General features: G+C 37.5%; 1 non-coding gene across 1 annotated transcript; it reads right to left on the reverse strand.

Moving 5' to 3' along the window:
* Window positions 1-8,892: 8,892 nt before the first annotated feature.
* Window positions 8,893-8,998, reverse strand: LOC139850824 (small nucleolar RNA R71). The gene has a single exon (XR_011760202.1). It is a non-coding gene; the product is annotated as a small nucleolar RNA R71 (small nucleolar RNA).
* Between the last annotated feature and the right edge of the window lie 7,945 nt (window positions 8,999-16,943).

Genomic DNA, 16,943 nt, shown 5'->3' on the forward strand with positions numbered 1-16,943 from the left:
GTGTTTCAAATGGATGTCAAAACTATTTTTCTGAATGGTAATCTTCTAGAAGAAGTTTACATTGATCAACCAGAAGGCTTTGTCAATCCTATTCATCCAAACCACGTCTACTTCTTGGAGAAAGCTTTGTACGGTCTAAAGCAAGCACCGCGTGCATGGTACGAGACCTTGACAAAGTATTTATTGGAAAATGGCTTCTCTCGTAAAATAATTGATACAACGTTCTTCATCTGTAAAAACCATGACCACATTCTCTTGGTTCAAATTTACGTTGATGATATTATTTTTGGTTCTACGTCCCCGACCCTTTGCAAAGAATTTGGTGACCTTATGGCCAACAAATTCGAAATGAGCATGCTTGACCAGCTTAATTTCTTCTTGGGGTTCAAGTCAAACAATTACCAAATGACATTTTTATCAGTCAAATAAAATACATTAAGGACATGCTAAAACATTTTAAAATGACTGGTTTGAGAACAATGTCAACCCAATGAGGACTTTGTTAAACGCTGATGAAAATGGGGAACACTTTGATATAACGCTTTATCAAAGCGTGGTTGGCTCTTTAATGTATTTGACTACCGACCAGACATTACACTTGTTGTAACTGTCTGTGCCCGCTTTCAATCAAACCCTACGAAATCACACTCCAAAGTGGTGGTTAGAATTTTTCAGTATCTAAAAGGTACACCTAACCTTGGAATATGGTATCCTCATGGATCTGATTTCACTCTCACTGCTTATACGGATGCGGATCATGGAGGTTGCCTTGTTGATAAGAAAAGCACATATGGATCAATTCAGATGTTGGGGAATATGTTAGTTGGTTGGTCATCCAAGAAACAAAACTGTGTTTCATTGTCAATAGCTGAGTCTGAGTATATTGCTGCAGCTCACTGTTGTTCTCAAGTTTTGTGGATGCAAATTCAACTGTTAGACTATGGCTTTAAGATCACTCAGACCCCGATATACTGTGATTCACAAAGTGCTATTGCAATTACTAGCAACCCAGTCCAACATCTTAAGACTAAACACATAGATATTCGTTATCATTTTATCAAGGATCATGTAGAAAAGGGAGATGTAGAATTATACTTCGTGCCTACAAAAGTACAATTAGCTAACATGTTCACTAAATTTTTAGATGAAGTTAGGCTAAAGTTCTTGATTCAACAAATAGGCATCGTAGAGTATAATGCTTAATTTCCTTAGTTCTAATGGAACTTGTTCCTGGGATCTTGTTTTTAGGGGGAGTAATTCTTTCGAGGGGGAGCAACTATTATGAATGCTTTAGATATTATCTTTCTAAGGGGAGCTAGTTCCTTCATGTTAACTCCTTATGATTATATTTCAATTGCTAGAATAGGGGGTGGGGGTAACTAATTGATTCATATTTCAAGGGGGAGTTATTCATTTTCCTTATGGCAAAATCAAAATGGTGATTTGCTTAACTGTATATCACATTTTAAGGGGGAGAAAGGGAGAAAATAAAAAAGAAAATTGATTTTCAAAAGTGAATTCATAAAAACTTATGTTTTTCATTCATAAAATTCACTTTGGCTTGTATACATCTCAGTATGCAACCCGTTTCAACAATTGGTATCACTGAAGATTTGTGCTTTGTACATATTTCAAATTTCTCTAAGTACAAATATTTATTTTAGAAAATTCATAAAAATTTGAAAAGTTAATCCAAAAAGATTTGATTTTTTGATGAATAAATGCTAATTTTAGTATCATACCGAGTCTGACAATAAAAAGTCCAGATTCGGTAAGTCTCAAAATGCTCAAAATTCACTCAATCTTGATTTTTTAGAAAAATATCATAAACCTTTGAATTTCCTGATAATGTGTTGTCAAAGTTTGAAGTTAATCTGTTTAGAATTTGAAATTTGACTTTATTCGGTATTTTAGGCCCAATCTTGCCTCACTTTCGGTATCTATAAATAGAAGAGTCAAAGTCAAAGAGTTTTACGCTTTCTTAATCTTATACCGAATCTGATTATCATACCGAGTGTGTGCTAAACTACCGATTCCGTTCTTTTATTACTTCAAATCTTTGGTAATTTCTTCTTTTAATCAAGTTTGTGATATACATGTTATAGATATGAGTTGCATAAATGCATATAAACCAGAAAAGTTTTCATCTTAAATGATTTAGACCTTCAATTTGTATAAACTTTGAACGAAACCAAATCTAAGATAAACTTTGAAATTAAGATTAAATTTGATTCATGTGATTAAATGCTACTCCCTCCGTCCCACTTGAAGTGTCCACATTTCCATTTTGGAATGTCCCATTACAAGTATCTACTTTGTATTCTAACCAATGAGAAGAAGTTATTCTGGAGAGAGAAGAATTCTGATTGGTGGAGAATGAAGTTAGTGGGATTTCCTAAAACTGTGTGCAAAAAGTAAGTGGACACTTGTAGTAGGACGGAGGGAGTATGAGATAAAGTTATTCAATGATTGAGATGCTGATCTATCAAAGAAGCGAGTCTGATTGCATGATCAATTGATGTTTTAATAGATTTAGCACATACCAAATGTCTTCTTGCTACAGTACCCAGTCTGTTCAAATAATTAACATGATTATCTGATTCTTTTGAGCTTTAAATTGATTTTGGTTATGAACTTGAATGTTATATGACTAGAAATGCGTGTTAAAGGTATAATATATGAAAATTGAAGATACCGAATCTGATCTATGGTCGAATTACTGAGTATGAAATTTGGTAGATTAAATTTTCTTGGTCTGAATTTGAAAGTTTGCATGCTTAATCTAGTTCATCAAATTGAAAGGAAAAGCATATTTAGTAACCGAGTCTGCAAAATTTCATGGTTACCGAATCTACTCATGTTTTTAAAAAATGACTAAGTGTTGATTGGATTTTTGGGGTTATTGTTTGATTAATCTTGATACTTGCTTTAATTTTTTGAATGTTTAAATTGGATATCATGATTGTCAAATACTTGTGAATAATCTGAATAAATGGTTTTTATAACTTATAAAATCCATAAAAAAACATAAAATTGAAAAATTTAAAGGACTTCAAAGGAAATAAGAGTAGAGATATGTGCTTACTGTTAACAAATTCTGGTCTTCTATTTCTTATTAAAACAGCTAAATGGCAAACAATCACTTCATCAACTCTGAAACCAACGTACTCAGCAACTACTTGCTGGCTATTCTGGAAAGGCAAACCTTATGGGGTGCATTGAGCAACACTGTCAGTGTACCTGAGGCAGATTTGAGACTTCTGAATAGAACTATCAAATTAGTTGAAGCTACACAAACCACTGCTATTAATCCACAGGGAGAACCTACAAGATTTAAGTTTGAACTCAGAGGGGTAAATGGTTTAAGGAGAATTACTAAGGCTGATTTCAGGAGGATTTTTCAGCTTCCTCTTGTAAACAATGCTCCTGCATTACCCTACACTCAATAAATGATGAATTCTATCTTCCAACTTGGATATAGTGGAGATACTAATGTTACACCGGCTAAGTTTCAAAAGAAGTATCTACACTTCCGGTGGTATGTGATCTTCTCGATCATAAATAGGTGTTTTCTGATGACAAGGAGTGGATCTGATAGCTTGACGGTCCTGATGCTGAAGCTGTTCTACTCTTTCACAAGGGCAGAAAACCATGACTATGCTGAGATCTTATGGGATCTGGTTCAGGCACAAGTTGATAAAATAAGGACTGCATATATTACTTGTGAAAGTTTTTTCTGTATCTTTATTCATAATGCTTAAAATACTTGTAGAAATTTCAATATTCCCGTTCCAGGTACATAGGGTATGTTTTGGGGAGGTGAAGATGAACACCCAGGTGATTCTTCAACAACTGAATCATCTCCCAAATTACCGAAGAAGAGGACATGTTATATCCCTGATGAGATGATTCAGACTCCGCCAACCCAACGCGTAACTAGATCTAGGACTTCAACTCCTATCATTCACCAAACAGTTACTTAAACCATTGGTGATACGGATCAAGACTTAGACCCAATTCGGTTACCTTCACCCATTTCCATATCACATCCAATAATAACAATAAGCCCTACACTAAATGATGCGCAAGCTTCGGTAGGCAAGAGAGCTGAAAGCACAAGTGGTAAAAAGACCAATTAGTCCATCAACCTAATCAGGATTTAACAATAAATCTCACAAGTGAAGGTGCTTCGGCATCTCAAAAGGAAGTAAAGTCATCCTCTGTATTAAAGTCTACGTTGACTCAATCGATTGAGGAAACTCAATCATTGAAGTCCAGAATGGTTGAAGGGGAGCTGAAAACCTTGAAAAGGCACCCTGCGTATCGGCTGAAAATCCTCTTGATATACTTCATCCTAGTGATGTTGTATTGCCTCAACATCAAATAGGGGCCTGGAGGTCCGGCTTATCTTGATGAGGGAAATCTGCCGTGTCCCATGTAAACGAGTCAACATGACATTCCTCCAGGAAATTTATTAGACTTCCAGTAGACTGTTCCTTTGGTTTAAGAAATTGATCCGTTGGTTCAAACCACTTCTCATTTGGATCTAGAATATCGAAATCTGAATGTAAAGAGATGTGCCATCTCATGGTACATTGATGATTTCAGGAGACGGGGATGAAATATCCGTGAGAGCTAAACCAACGAATAGTTTTCTACTATGTCAGAGTCCCATGAGACTAAAGTCGTGAAGGCGACCGACCCGAAAGAGTCTTTACCGGTGACAACTCCGGTTGTTACCCAACCTCCATCAAAAGGGATCAATATAAATCTGACTAGTAGTATGTTTAACCCTACATATGAGAATAATACCGCGCTTTTATCCTTACCCGCCCTCACGGAAAATCAAACACTTCCACCGACATCACCTTCATCATTTGTGGTTGCTCTAATTGGTTACATTGTTGTTTCACCACCTGGATCACCCTCTCGAACATCTTAGAATTTTGGTTTTCAATATCTCTCTGATAATGAGCTTGAGGCATTATATCTTACAGAATTTTCTAAGCGAACAGATCTTGACGAAGTTCGTGAGACGATGTTGATATATATTGATCAAGCAAGAGTAGTGTTTCCTCTTTCTCCTTGCAAGTCACCCAGACAAATTCACATGCCTGACCATGATGATTCCGATTCCGATAAGCATCATGAGGGGGAGAATAGATATTATGGGTCCGGTGGTGCATTTAAACACTCAACTTTTAATGCTGGTTCGTCTAGTCAACATTGGGGAACTGATGATGTAGTTGATATTTTCGATTCTGAAAGTGATGAGGTTGAGGAGATTCAACGTGATAGTTTTCTAGATGAATCAGTTAATCAGAGAGAAGGTGACTCAGGAATGTTAATGATTTTGGATAATGTTGAACAAACAGAGGATAAGTCAGCACCAGAAGATAATCATAATTTTGATAACTTCGAGAAAATCCTGAAGGGGGCGAGTGTTGTTAATGAATTTAATGAACATCAATTTATCAACATTACATCTCCAACCGAAGAATTTGGGATACATTTCGAGAAGGAGATTTTCTCGAATGGTGAAATAGATACTACGACGCCTCCTAATGTTGATGTCCTTTTCCAAATATCAGAGATTGTCCTTGATCGCGATGCTGATTTTCAACTAAGTGATGATGAGGAGAAGCTGATTCTCTGTTCATCATTCATTGAACAACAAGCTTACAAGATATAAGGTGATTTTGATCTTATCCTTGCAGCCTCAGTGTATGTTCTTGGTGCATGGAAATAACATAAGAAACCTGAATACCTTAAAGCTTTCTGAAGGTTCCAAACAAGTTTAAATTGAAGAATGAAGAGAAACTTCAAGAACAACGAAATTCAGAGATCAAAAGCATAAACAAGATCTTGATGATCAACAAGGATGGTGTGAAGATGCCACTTTTCTACGTGACAAGAATGGATGATGAGGACTATCGGTTCTCAGAGGCGGATTTTGATAATTTGAAGATGGATGACATTATCTTCATCTACAATTACTTAACTAATCTGAATGAATCTGCGATAAATTATCATCCTACTGCAATGAAGGCGGTCTACAGGTTTATTCTTGATTCTATGAGATGGATGTCAGTTCATGAATTTCTGACGGGGTTGGAATCCAGATACAAAAAGATTGGAATCAAACAACCTAATCAAATAATTGATGGATTGCGGTACATGTCCTTAATTGAAGTAAGTGACTGTCTATATGGGTTTGTATTTGTCAACTCTCACTACACAATGGTCTTCATCAGAGTTTCATATTTTAGAAGATACTCAGACGGAACATTGATGTATGCTTTCAAATATCTAAGATGAGACTGATCAACAAATGCTATTCAACATAAGATAATGAGATTGTCAAATACATCCTCATAAGATTGAAGAGTCGTCTAAAAACAAGGGTGAATATAAGAAGATATGAGAGACTCAGTGGATTTAAATCAAAGGTTCATTTCATAGGAACAAAATTCCTTTAGATGATTCAAAATAGGATTACATTGTAAATTTCACATTTAACATTAAGGGGGAGATTGTTAGGACCCCGAAATATGTATAGTGTTAATGTGAAACAAGCCTAAATGATGGTTCCTTAGAAGAGGGCTATATAAGGAACTTTAGTAGTCTGAATTAGATAGCCATTGCATTGTAAACTAGTTTAAGAAGCTGTGGAATGTAAATTTACCGATTCTCTCTAATACTGAGTCTGTTCTTACCTTACCGAGTCTCACTCAATCTTATTACATCTTCGATTCTCACTATGATCTGACCTATCATTCTCTACCAGCAGCACTAGATAAAGAGGAGCCGGACTCTTCTTTAGATCACTTAGAGATACAGGTGATATCTAATCACGCCGATATGATAACCTTCATCAATGATACCGATGAGTCTGAAGATATTCTTGAAGCCATCCGTAAATCAACAATCACTTTCACACCTCGTTTAAAAGAGCACATCAAGGCTATCGAAGATGAATACAACCTTTATCTACTAAGAGAATATGATAATGTGGAACTCTTAGAAGGGCGCATTCAAGACTTTATCAGTACTTTCACGATCATATCTACCAGGAAGAAAGGCTACGAGAGCATAATTCATTGGTTCACACTATTCTCGAGACAAGATTTTGTCGAGATCAGAAGATCATCTACTTTAAGGTTTACAATGCCTTAACCGGATCTGCACTCCTGTTCTCAGTAAACCAACAAGCACTACTAACTCTCATCCGAAAGCATATGGATCTTTCCACCGAACGCCCGACTTATCACTCTGATTCACAAATGATCGAAGATATTCACAGCCTCTTCATTCTCTTGGAAAAAGATAATTTTGAAAGCACACCAGATAGACTAGTGATCTATGTGCCAATTGATCACCATGCTGATATGATCATCAAGAAATTACGAGACGTAGTAGCAGAAGAAGGAAGACGTAACAATCCATTCTCACATCTTGAACCTGACCAAGTCAACATTTCCACCTTTGTTACAAAGCAATTGGCATGTATCTTCCACGAGTCCACTGATCCAATTTCACATTTAAAGCTCGATGCCTAGAGATATATTCCAAGACGGTGATAATAATGCTTAGGTCAGGATTGCCATTCACTTCTTTCCAGCTTCACCTTTTATCTAATCTGTTTCGTGCTATAGACCCCTGTTCAGAAGATATTGAGATACTGAAGATACAATATTTGACACTATTCGAAGACCTATGATTTCGGTTAAAAAGTCGCATTTTCACCCCAGTATTGAGGCCCAAAAACAATAAAGTACCAAGATTTATTGCCAAAATACTCGCTTTGTCAGAAGAAATTGAAGATCAAGTGATTACGAAGCCGGTGCAAAAAGAATCAAGAGAATTGGAGCTAAAACGAAGATTCTAGAGCGAAAACGGTAAAAGACGAGAAACCAAGCTACGATCAAGGAAATCAAGTTACGATCCAGTGGAAAACAGCTAACCAGGGCAGGCCATACGGCTTGCAAGTTTGAAAAATGGTCTGCCATACGTCCTTGGCAAACGATCATGTAAACGGCTTGCCTGGCCAAACGGCCTGCAATATTTGCAAGCATATGGCCTACCATATGGCCTACCTATCAAACATATTTACAAGCATTTAGTAGTGTATAAGAAAGAAAATTATACATAGACTTGGTTGTTGGATTTTTCGAATAGTCTCCAATTATATTTGAACCAAAAGGATCCTCCCTCTTCGTAGTCAGCCTGGCCACTTGGTTTGTGGAATAGTTCGTGCGAAGCTCTGTTATCGAAATACCAGGGAATCAGTAGCAAGAACCAAGAACATATTTAAACTTAGGATAATTACCTTAGATTACCTTAGATTACCTTCGATTAAGATTACTTTCGATTAAATTAGGTAACTTAGCTTATCTACCTAAAATATAAGACAAAAGGGCATACTCAGTGTATGACCCAAACTCGATCTAGACTAGGGCCGTTGTTATTCGTACATGATCCAGACGCAATAATCTCTAAAGCACGTAAAGAAGAACGAATCAGAATTCAAATGGCGTTACGCGTTACTCTTGCAGAAAACACCAAACCCTCGATTGAAGGTCGTGGAGGACCAATCAGATTCCTAGAGATCTAAGGACACTCGTTCGAGTTAAAACATCACATTATACAGCTCATCCAAAATGGTTGTCAATTTCATGGACTACCAAATGACGATCCTAACTCTCATATCTCTTTCGAACTCCTACAAACAGCCAGGAAGAGGACAATATAAAGTTTGGCTATACTTGTTCCTCTATTCTCTCACTCATCATGCACAAACATTGTTTGAAGGATTTGAAAAGGATTCCATCACGTCATGGACGGAGATGGCTACTAAATTCCTAACCAAATATTTCCCTCCTAGAAAAACCAAGCTTAAGAATGACATCATTAACTTTAAACAAAGTTATGATGAATCACTTTACACTGCATGGGAGCAATTCAAAACTCTGCTGAAGAAATGCACTAATCACCAGTTAGAATGGTCAGCCCAAATCTGTAACTTCTATAATGGTCTTACGGTAAATCATAGGACGGCAATCGATGCGGCAGCACAAGGAAATCTGATGAACTAAACCGTGGACGAAGCATGGGAATTGCTTGAGAAAATGACAATGCATCATCATGAGTGGTACATTGGTGAAACAACTTCATCATCTGCCCCACTCTCCACACTTAATAATCAAACGGAAGCCATCAAATCCCTCACGGACAAGATGGAGTCTCTTGCTAACCACTGAAGAATATCAAGTTGAGTACGAAAATCCTCTCTTGCTAACCACTGAAGAATATCAAGTTGAGTACGAAAATCCTGACGGATCAGTCTGTTATGTTCAATACCCAGCTCGTCAATCAAATCTTAGATTCAATTAACCACCTAGGGTTAACCAAATTCAAAGAAATAACCAGCCTTATCGCTATCATTACCCACCTTATCCAACCCAACAATCTCAATTGACCTACGATCAACCACTTCCACTCACTGAACCACTAGCTGAGGAAAATTCCCCAACCACCCAAATTACGAAAGTAACCAACCCTGCTCTCGGGACTGATGATCAGTTGAATCAGTTCATTCAAGGACAACAATAGCTAAATTAAAGAACTGCCACTAGACAAGAGCAGACAGAGATACTCATGCGAAACTAATTGGCTCTGCTCAAAAGTCTAGAAATGCAGCTCGGACAGTTATCACAACGCCTTGAAACCCAACCACAAGGAAGATTAACTAGTAATACTATCCAAAATCCCCACATAGAGGAAGCTAAGAAAATATGCTCCATAATCCCAAAGAAATAACCACAGAGAAGGTCAGCTAGGCTCAAGAAAAAATCAACATACTCAAAAGATACCCATTCAAACTCCAATTCACATAACTTATCCTGGAAGGCTACAGGAAGAACCATCCAAGCTTAATACTTACAAACTTGACGGAAGAATCCTAGACACCATGTCTAAAGTTCCCAACCATAAGAGATACATCTGAAGGCTTCTCTCTACAAAGGAAAGGATACCAAATTCCAACAAAATTTCACTCAGTGAAGAATGCTCGGCATTGCTCAGAAACTCTCTACCAAAGAAACTAGGAGATACGGGCCGATTCATTTTCCCATTTTCAATCTACCAATTTTGGAACCATTCATGCTAGTAGATTTAGGAGCAAGTATCAACCTAATCCCCAATTCTCTATATAAGAGATTAAAGCTAGGAGACTTGTCACCAACCAAAATGAAAATCCAACTTGTCGATCACACAATTCGATATCCTAAGGGCATAGTTCAGAACATCTTGGTGAAAGTTGACAAATTCTTGTATCATACGAATTTCATAGTGATGGACATTAAGGAAGACCTACATACGCTGATAGTATTAGGAAGACCTTTCATGAACACAGCTAGGACTGTCATTGATATGTACAATTAAACCTTGATCTTGCGATCACATGAGGATAGCATTACCTTCAAAATTGACCGACCTACCGATCTTTCTGGATAGGCAAAGATGTTTGCTATTTCCACCGGACAGATCACTTCCGATGATGAGTTCCCACCACCAGCCGATGATATCGAAATGGGTGTCGAATCATAGTCTGCTGATGACCCAGTAATGGAAGCAGAGGATCCCAACGAAGAAATAGAGGAAGAAGAAGAAGAATATGATGAGGAAGAGAAAATGGGAGACGTAAAAGAAGCAGCGATGATACCCTCTTCAAGCCTAGAGCGTCACGAAGAAATAATGAGGCTAGAGACTGAGGATCATAGTTTAATTATTTTTTTTAAGAAGAAAACTGCTAAGGCTGAGGTTAAAGATATAGAGCTTGGCCCTGCAAGTGTCGAAATAAAACACCATAATACTGAAGAAGCCCGTTCATCAGATGAATCTACAGAACAAAACTATACAGATTATGACGAGGAAGAGCAAAATGAAGACATTCTGGATGATTCAAATTCTCCACCAGCACTAGATCAAGAGGAGCTGGACTCTTCTCCAGATCAGCTTCCTATCATATCTAATCTTGCCGACATGATAGCCTGCATCAATGACACCGACGAATTTAAAGATATTCTCGAAGCCATCCAAAAATCAACAATTGATTTCACACCACGCTGAAAGGAACGGATAAAGGCTATCGAAGATGAATATAACCTCTATCTACAGAGAGAAGATGATAATGTTGAAATCTTAGAAGAGCGCATTCAAGACTTTATCAATACCCTTCATGATCATATCTACCAAGAAGAAAGGCAACGAGAGCACACTTCGGTGGTTCCCACTATTCTCGAGACAAGATTTTGTCGAGATCAGAAGATCATTTACTCTAAGTTTTACAATGCCTTAGCCAGATCTGCACTTCCATTCTTAGTAAACCAACAACCACTACTGACTCACATCCGAAAGCACATGGATCTTTCCACCGGACGCCCAACTTATCACTCTGATTTGCAAATGATCAAAGACATTCACAGCCTTTTTGCTCTCTTAGAAAGAGATAATTTCGAAAGCACACCAGACAGGATAGTGATTTACGTAACAATTGATCACAACGCTGATCTGATTATCAAGGAGTTAGGAGACGTAGTAGCAAAAGAAGGAAGGTACAACAATCTGTTGTTACATATAGAGCTAGACCGAGTCAACATTGCCACCTATGTTACGAAGCAGATAGCATGTATCTTCCATAAATCCTTGGATCCTAGTTTCATATTCAAAGCTGGATGTCTGGAGATATATTCTAAGACGGTGACATTAATGCTTGGGTCAGGATTTCCTTTCACTTCTTTTCAGCTTCGTCTCTTGAAAAATTTGTGCAAAGCTACAGACTCCTACTGTGGAGATCACCGTTTAGAAGATTTTGAGATACTGAAGATACAATTTCTAACACTATTTGAAGACCTCCGAAATGAGCATCTTGTCAGAGAAATAATCACCACCAGCACTGCCTTGATGATTAGCATTCATGGATCAATCAGCAGAGTCGTAGATCGTGTTCTCATCGGACTTCAAGATTTGTCACGAGCTAAAACCGCAAATTATCTCTCCTTTAGAAGATCTTCAAGAGAAATATCGGATCTACTGCCACTCTTGGTCCGGCACTTTCTCTGAATCTATCCACCAAGACTCACCTTCCCTCAAGATGACGATTACAACTACCAGAGGGGAATGTCTGCTTTTTAGGCATCACTATGGTCGAGCCAATGACCTTAAACAAAAGCGCTTCTCGGGAGGCAACCCGTGCAATAAAGTAGAGTATAAGAATAAAGGATGATAAATGAGCCGAGCAATAAAGGACTTAACTTCCAAGATCGCTGAAACAACATGTCTTCACAAGCAAACACGACCATCCGCTGGGGGTACTCATTTCTCCTTGTTACTAGTTCAAATTTAAATTAGGCCACATCTTAGCTTATCAATAAGTGTGGGATTCCAACCCAAATAAACACTAGACAAGTATTCCTAAAATCTTTAACTAAAACTCCTAAGTATGGGATACACTAGGAACATTAGGGACAATGTTCTTCTAAGTGTGGGATGTTGGTATAATCTTGTTATGATGTATTAAACCCCATTACAAAGATTTCGAGTTCTTAAGCCAAATTTCAAAATTTTAACAAAAGAAAGTCTTTCCGAAAAAGTACTTTCGAAAACCTAAAACGTGTGTAAATAAAATTTAAGGCTTAAGTAAGGTAGAAATCTTGTTGGAAAGAACCGAATCTCTAATAGAGCATTTCATGACCAAGCATTATCGACCTAAATTGATTATGGTGAGGCACCCCAAATAAGACCATATAGGCATTCATTTTTAATGCTTCACTATTTTTCGTTCAGAGTGCCAATGTCTGTACTCAGAATTAGAACTTGGTCTGGATCTGTATTTGTCAAAATAAGCCTTTCACCACTTCTACCACATTAAACCATCAGTTCCATCATCTTTACTATGACTAAAAAAAAAAATCATAAAATGAGATTCCTTCCGAAAAAAACCCGATGTTATGAACTTCTCAAATATCATGGCAAAGGTCTTGCAAAAAGTCCTGGTAGAAAGTTTCTCGAGATAAAATCTCCAAAAAAATGTATTTTCAAAGTTCTGAGAAAAGGAGCAGAACTTATAATGAGAAACGCCGAGAACTTGACCATAAATGCCTATCACTCCAAAAGGAGAAAAAAGTCAAAGTGCTTCTCAAAAATATCAGCACTCCAATCTATCTTACATTTTTGAAATTCCGAATAAAAGTCTTTAAAAAGACTATATTATCCTTTCTCACCCCCTTAAAACAACTTCACCACCACTCCAAAATCCTTTCCATCATTCCAAAATGACAAATTGCCTAGAAGCTATGGGGGATTTGAGTCTTTATCAAGCCTATGACAATGGTTGTAACATAACTGGCTAATAGTAAATTCATTTCTTAGATCTATAGGGAACCCTAAACACTTATGTGATTTGAGTGACCCGTGAAAGCTAGCCTAAGTCATGTAACCTCCCCGCATGGTTACAGAGATAGTTTCAACATTGTCATAAATAACTTACTTTATTTTTTGCTCTTATAATAAAAAGTAAACCGCTTAGGCTAATAGAAAACAAACTTTGAAAAGATTTCTTAAGGTAATAATGAGAAGTTTGCTTGAGGACAAGCAAAGTCTAAGTGTGGAATATTTATTATCGGCTAAAAAGTCGCGTTTTCACCCCGGTATTGAGGCCCCAAAACCATAAAGTTCCCAGCTTTATCGCCAAATACTCACTTTGTGTAAATAATTGAAGATCAAGTGATTACGAAGCCGGTGCAAAAATAATTAAGAGAATTGGAGCCAAAACGAAGATTCTAGAGCGAAAACGGTGAAAGACGAGAAACAAAGCTATGATCAAGGAAATCGAGTTACGATCTAGTTAAACATAGCTGATCAGGGCAGGCCATATGGCTTTCCATCCGGTGTAACATCCCATTTTTCCCATACTTATTTAAAGGTACAAACTTATTTATTAGTACGCTTATAACTTGGGCGTATGTGATTAAAAGACCTAAGTGCTAGTTATTGTATAAATATATATATATACGAATATGTATGTGTATATGTATATGTGTTTACAATATATATGCATGTATAAGTATATGCATGGGTCTTTGTTGATGTTAAGTCTTGTGAGACTAAAAGATGAAGTTTAGACGTGCATAGGAAGCGTGAACAAGGTGTACAAGTTGAATAAATCGTTAAGTTGTGTAAAGTTATCGAATGGATCAGTTGAATGCCATTGCCAAGCCGCGGAAGCCTTTGTCGCGCCGCGACATTGAACTCAAACCAGAGTCAGGAGGCATGATAAGAAGGGTCGAATTTTCCTTTAAATGTCGCGCCGCGGAGAAGAAGGCCGCTTCGCGACCAATAACTAGAATCTGAGTCAGGAATGATTGAAGACAGCTCATAAAATACATTAATTACCGCGCCGCGACAATTGGCGCCGCGCCACGACCTACTAGGTGAACTGGTTCCGGATTTTTGTTTTAAAATAAGTGGTTCAAGGGCAAATTCATCTTTTTACATGTAGATCATATTGGAGCATTTAATCTCCACCACTTATCCATTTCATTCATTTCCTTTTCTCTTTTCTTTCTCTAATTTCTCTCAAAACATAAAAACCCATTTGAATTCAAGTGAGATTTGTGAGTGAAGAATTGAGAGTTGGTCTTTGGAGCAAGAATTAAAGTTGTTCTCCTCGTTCTTAGCTACGAGTGGATAGTGTTGGTATGTTTTAACTCTATGTTTGAGTTTTAATTGGTTTATGCTAGGGTTTGGTTCATTTGGAACTTGTATGCCCTATTTGAGGGTTAAATGGGTGGGTTTTGGGGTTAGATTGATGAAAGTAAACCCTAATGGCCATAACCTAGGGTTTGGCCTAATGATTTGAGGTTGTAGGAGTTAAATGGTGTTGTTAAGTCACTAATACACCTTTAAATTGATGAAAGAAGTGTTAATGGGTAAGTTTGACTTGATTGTGAGTCTAAGTATTTAAAATGGGTCAAATGAGTACTAGTTAACCTAATTGGGTGAAATGGGTATGAAATACCCCAAGTTTGTGTTAGTAGACTTTAATTAACTAGCTTTAGTGATTGAAGTTGAGTCTTGGCCATTTATGGGTGGTTTTGGTGTAGTTGAGTTATTTAATGCAAATTGGGTCATTAAATGCTCAAGTGTAAGTAATATGGCTAGTTCCACTAGTTTGTGTATTGAAAGTGTACTTAATGTATTAGGTACATTACTTTGAGGTTCGGAAGTGCATAATCATCATCCTTGTGTCAAGGTGAGTGGAATAATTATGCGTGTACGTATATAATGTATTTATTTGTGTAGTATGAATGTGGTATTGTCGCGGTGTTCAAGACACCACATTATAAGTAACGAGTAGTATTGTCGTGGTGTTCAAGACACTACTTATTGTTTGATTGACATGTGGTATTGTCGCGATGTTTAAGACACCACATTGTCATGGGAGTGGATGCCGCGGTGTTCAAGGCTCCACTCATGGTTTTGATTGACATGTGGAATCGTCGCAGTGTTCAAGACGCCACATTGTCATGGGGGTTAGTTAGTCGCAGTGTTCAAGACATCACCCGGGGGATTAGTGATTACGCAGTGTTTAAGTAACACTAATGGATGTTATGAACTCCGACGGTCTTTTACGAGTACCGTTCCCTTGTACGATTGGTTATCCATGGTTGTGTGAATTCATATCTAACATAATTAAATTGTGAACTATATGCTATTGTTGTTGCTAGCTTCTTGTGAATTGTGGATAGTAGTTTATGCATGATGTTTGCATGGTTATCAAATTGCTAGCTTGTATGCGGTATGGTAAGTGATTGCAAGTAAGTAGGTTATATATGAACATGTATAATTATTGCATTCACTAAGCATTAGCTTACCCCTCTCGTTGTTTATCTTTTTAGATGCAGGTGCGGACAAAGGGAAGGGGGTTATTGGATACTAGTCCCCCATGATGGATTAATGTCAAGCTTTTGAAGTTGGCCTAGTGTTTTGCGTAGTTTAGCCCCAAACCATGCTCGAAGTGTTGTTTGGTTTAAAACTATCATTGTGAATGGGTCAAACTTGTATCACAATTGTTAATGGCCTTCGTGCCATTTGTAAAACATTAAACTTGTAGTATGTTCTAATGAAACGTGTGGTATAGTTACATATTTAATTGGCGCGTGAATGTGTATTATTTAAAAAAAAAAATTATCGTATGGAATACGGGTTAGGTTGTTTCAAGTGGTATCATAGCTTGGTCTAAGGGATTTAGGCAACTTGAAATAGGTGCCTAGACTTAGACTTTATTGTGTGTTCGCTTTATGCAGGGCTTGTAGGGCTTCGGGTCGGATTGGGAATTGTTAGTGCATAGGTTTATGTGATCTAACCTTGCACTAATTGTTTTGTGTTGTAGTTGAAATCATCAAGGGAGATAGACGTTGTACTAACGAGTTAATGCGACGTGCTCGCATAGCAATGACTAGCTACCATTGTTACGGGTGCAAATCGTGTCAAACGAGCAATGTACGACGATTGTTGAGCAAGATGGAGCGGTATGATATACATGTGTACATGTTTGTGTCATGTCTTTTGTTCGTTGTTTAACCTCTTTCATTTTATAGAATGAAGATGAGAAATGGACACGACACCGATAATAGGAGCACTAGCGAGGACCCCGAATTCACGGCCAAAGATGAGGCCATCTTTAAACGTCAAAAAGCGGAGTTTCTCGAAGACGTTAAGAAGATGTTTCTAGATACGGTCGATGAGCAACTATTTAATGTGGTTAGGGAACAAGTTAAGCTTGTTCTACAAGGGGATAATCTGGGGAGACGGGACTTCTTTTATAAGAATTTCAAGGACTCTCAACCTCCCACCTTTGATGGTGAACGAGACCCACTTAA

The sequence above is a fragment of the Rutidosis leptorrhynchoides genome, chromosome 5 (genome assembly GCF_046630445.1).
Source record: "Rutidosis leptorrhynchoides isolate AG116_Rl617_1_P2 chromosome 5, CSIRO_AGI_Rlap_v1, whole genome shotgun sequence".
Classification (NCBI taxonomy): Eukaryota; Viridiplantae; Streptophyta; class Magnoliopsida; order Asterales; family Asteraceae; genus Rutidosis; species Rutidosis leptorrhynchoides.